The sequence below is a fragment of the Enhydra lutris genome, unplaced genomic scaffold (genome assembly GCF_002288905.1).
Source record: "Enhydra lutris kenyoni isolate GAN:26980312 unplaced genomic scaffold, ASM228890v2 scaffoldscaffold17, whole genome shotgun sequence".
NCBI lineage: Eukaryota > Metazoa > Chordata > Mammalia > Carnivora > Mustelidae > Enhydra > Enhydra lutris.
The window spans coordinates 21,935,272-21,940,230 of NW_019154101.1; positions in this window are offsets into that span (position 1 = coordinate 21,935,272).

Sequence of the window (4,959 nt, forward strand, 5' to 3'; positions counted from 1 at the left end):
TAAGCTTAATACAATTTTACTAAGTGTTTTGGAGACTTCTCCTAATAAGATGTCAATATATGGCAGACCCTAAAACTCTCCTATAATGCTAACAGGAATGTTGCCACCATACTCTCTGTTCATTTCTTGGTGGTTATGTGGTCACCACAATTGCCCATTATTATCCACTTTGGGGTGGACAAATGAGCGAGGCTTTGTTGAGTCTTTTGTGTGAAAAAACAGAAACAAAAACTTACAGACAAGGAAAGCCAATAAGCTATTGACAAATGATTTAATACCAGAGAAGGATACACTAGGAGCTAGAAGAAGGATGTTGCATACTTGGGGAAAACATATACCACTATGGAAATAATGTGGAGGTCCTCAAAAAATTAAAAATGTAACCACCATTTGATTCAGCAGTTTCACTTCAGGGAATACATCCAAAGGAAACAAAAACACTAACTCAAAAAGATATTTGCACCCCCATGTTCATATCAAAATTATTTATAATATTCAAGACAATATTAGGAAATGACCTAACTATGCACTGATGGATAGATGGATAGAGAAGTTGTGAATATAGATATACATATATAATGGAATATTATTCAGTCATAAAAAAAGAAATCCTACCATTTGTGACAACATGGATGGCCCCTAAAGACATTATGCTAGGTGAAATTATACAACAAAGTACAAAGACTGCATGATCTCATTTATATGTGTAACCTAAAAATAAACCAAATTCAGAAAAAGATACTTGTGGTTACCAGAAATAGAAGATGGGGGAAGGAAAAAATTGGAAGAAGGTGGTCAAAAGGTACAAACTTCCAGCTTGCCTGGCTGGCTCTGTCAGTAGAGCACACAACTCTTGACCTTAGGATTGTGAGTTTGAGCCCCACATTGAGTGGAGAGATTACTTTAAAAAAATAAAGTCTTGGGGCACCTGGGTGGTTCAGTCAATTAAGCTTCTGCTTTGGCTCAGGTCATGATCTGATGGGATAGAGCCCCGCATCAGGCTCCCTGCTCAGCAGAGAGTATGCTTCCAGCTCTCCCTCTGCCTCCTCCCAGCTTCTCAGGCTCTATCTCTGTCTCTGTCTCTCTCGAATAAAATCTTTTTAAAAAGAGGTACAAACTTAAGTTATAAGGTAAGTGGGTACTAGGGATCTAATGTCCAACATGATGATTACAGCTAACACTGTTATATAGAAGAAAGTTAAGAAAGTAAATCCTAAGAGATGTCATCACAAGGAAATTTTTTTCCTCTTTTTTCTTCTTTTTATTCTATCTGTATGAGAAGCTGGATGTTAGCTGAACCTATTGTAGTAATCACTTCATTTCAAAATATATGTAAATCAAACCATCATATTATACTCCTTGAACACATACAGTGATGTATGTCAATTATTTCTCAATAAAACTGGAAAAATTAATTAATTAATTAATTAATTAATTAAATTGATCTTGTGCATTGTTGGTGGGAATGTAAACTGGCACGGCCACTGGAAAACTGTAGGAAGTTTCCTTACAAATTTCAAAATAGAACTATCATATGATCCAGTGATCTGCTTCTGTGTATATATCCAAAGGAAATGAAAATAGGACTCTGAAGAGATATCTTCACTGCCTTGTTCATTTCAGCATCATTCCCATTAACAAAGATATTGAAACAATCTAAATGTTCATCAGTGGGTAAATGGAGAAAGAACACATACACATACCACATCTACATAGCATGTACGTACATACATACATACATACAATGGGATATCATTGAGCTATGAAAAAGAAGGAAATCCTGCTGTTTGCAACATGATGGATGGATCATGAGGGCGTTATGCTAAGTGAAATAAGTTAGAGACAGATCAATGTTGTATATCACTTACATGTGGAATCTAAAAAAAATCCAAACTTATAGAGACAGACTAGAAAGATGGTGAAAAAAAAAAATCCTGAGATAGAAAGATTACCCTGGATGGTCTGCATAGTTCTTGGCCCAAGATAGTCCAAAAATTTATGGCCAGAGTGAAACTATGCCTTCTAGATAAAACAAGACTTCCCAACTAGACGGAATGCCTGGAGAAAAAAGTGGCAATTCACTTTGTTCTTTTAACCTAATAGTCAGAACCCAGAAAGTATACTGACCAACTAAATCATTATGTATGAACTTAATCACATCTGAAATTTGAAGGCACTTAATTGTTTCTCAGCTGTTATGGAAAAGGCCCTTTTTTTTTTTTAAGATTTTATTTATTTGACAGAGAGAGATCACAAGTGGACAGAGAGGCAGGCAGAGAGAGAGAGAGATAGAGAGGGAAGCAGGCTCCCCACTGAGCAGAGAGCCCAATGTGGGACTCGATCCCAGGACCCTGAGATCATGACCTGAGCCGAAAGCAGAGGCTTAACCCACTGAGCCACCCAGGTGCCCCGGAAAAGGCCCTTTTTGAAGTATGGTTTCATTCCTAGATTCACTTAGCTCTGGAGTAGGATATTTGAGAGCCATACGCTCTCAAGATGCTTCAGCTAAAGTGTAGATATTTCTTTTCAAGGAGATGTTCAACAAAATAAGCTTAATACAATTTTACTAAGTGTTTTGGAGACTTTTCCTAATAAGATGTCAATATATGGCAGACCCTAAAACTCTCCTATAATGCTAACAGGAATGTTGCCACCATACTCTCTGTTCATTTCTTGGTGGTTATGTGGTCACCACAATTGCCCATTATTATCCACTTTGGGGTGGACAAATGAGCGAGGCTTTGTTGAGTCTTTTGTGTGAAAAAACAGAAACAAAAACTTACAGACAAGGAAAGCCAATAAGCTATTGACAAATGATTTAATACCAGAGAAGGATACACTAGGAGCTAGAAGAAGGATGTTGCATACTTGGGGAAAACATATACCACTATGGAAATAATGTGGAGGTCCTCAAAAAATTAAAAATGTAACCACCATTTGATTCAGCAGTTTCACTTCAGGGAATACATCCAAAGGAAACAAAAACACTAACTCAAAAAGATATTTGCACCCCCATGTTCATATCAAAATTATTTATAATATTCAAGACAATATTAGGAAATGACCTAACTATGCACTGATGGATAGATGGATAGAGAAGTTGTGAATATAGATATACATATATAATGGAATATTATTCAGTCATAAAAAAAGAAATCCTACCATTTGTGACAACATGGATGGCCCCTAAAGACATTATGCTAGGTGAAATTATACAACAAAGTACAAAGACTGCATGATCTCATTTATATGTGTAACCTAAAAATAAACCAAATTCAGAAAAAGATACTTGTGGTTACCAGAAATAGAAGATGGGGGAAGGAAAAAATTGGAAGAAGGTGGTCAAAAGGTACAAACTTCCAGCTTGCCTGGCTGGCTCTGTCAGTAGAGCACACAACTCTTGACCTTAGGATTGTGAGTTTGAGCCCCACATTGAGTGGAGAGATTACTTTAAAAAAATAAAGTCTTGGGGCACCTGGGTGGTTCAGTCAATTAAGCTTCTGCTTTGGCTCAGGTCATGATCTGATGGGATAGAGCCCCGCATCAGGCTCCCTGCTCAGCAGAGAGTATGCTTCCAGCTCTCCCTCTGCCTCCTCCCAGCTTCTCAGGCTCTATCTCTGTCTCTGTCTCTCTCGAATAAAATCTTTTTAAAAAGAGGTACAAACTTAAGTTATAAGGTAAGTGGGTACTAGGGATCTAATGTCCAACATGATGATTACAGCTAACACTGTTATATAGAAGAAAGTTAAGAAAGTAAATCCTAAGAGATGTCATCACAAGGAAATTTTTTTCCTCTTTTTTCTTCTTTTTATTCTATCTGTATGAGAAGCTGGATGTTAGCTGAACCTATTGTAGTAATCACTTCATTTCAAAATATATGTAAATCAAACCATCATATTATACTCCTTGAACACATACAGTGATGTATGTCAATTATTTCTCAATAAAACTGGAAAAATTAATTAATTAATTAATTAATTAATTAAATTGATCTTGTGCATTGTTGGTGGGAATGTAAACTGGCACGGCCACTGGAAAACTGTAGGAAGTTTCCTTACAAATTTCAAAATAGAACTATCATATGATCCAGTGATCTGCTTCTGTGTATATATCCAAAGGAAATGAAAATAGGACTCTGAAGAGATATCTTCACTGCCTTGTTCATTTCAGCATCATTCCCATTAACAAAGATATTGAAACAATCTAAATGTTCATCAGTGGGTAAATGGAGAAAGAACACATACACATACCACATCTACATAGCATGTACATACATACATACATACATACAATGGGATATCATTGAGCTATGAAAAAGAAGGAAATCCTGCTGTTTGCAACATGATGGATGGATCATGAGGGCGTTATGCTAAGTGAAATAAGTTAGAGACAGATCAATGTTGTATATCACTTACATGTGGAATCTAAAAAAAATCCAAACTTATAGAGACAGACTAGAAAGATGGTTACCAGGGTCTTGTGGATGAGGAAAATGGGGGAGAAACTGGTCAAAAAGTACAAAATTTTAGTTATGTAAGATGAATAAATTCTGGAGATTTAATGTACAGCATAGTGACTATAGTTAATAATACTATGTTGTATACTTGAAATTTGCAGAGAGTAGATCTTAAGTGTCCTCACCACACACACAAAAGATAGCTATGTAAAATGATGGATACGTAATTAGTTTCATTGTGATCATCATTTCACAACATAGATCCATATTAAAGTATCACATTGTATACTTTATAAAATTTATTTTATTTTATTTATTTGTCAGAGAGTGAGGGAGAGAGAGCGAGCACAGGCAGACAGAATGGCAGGCAGAGGCAGAGGGAGAAGCAGGCTCCCCGCCGAGCAAGGAGCCCGATGTGGGACTCGATCCCAGGACGCTAGGATCATGACCTGAGCTGAAGGCAGCTGCTTAACCAACTGAGCCACCCAGGCGTCCCTACTTTA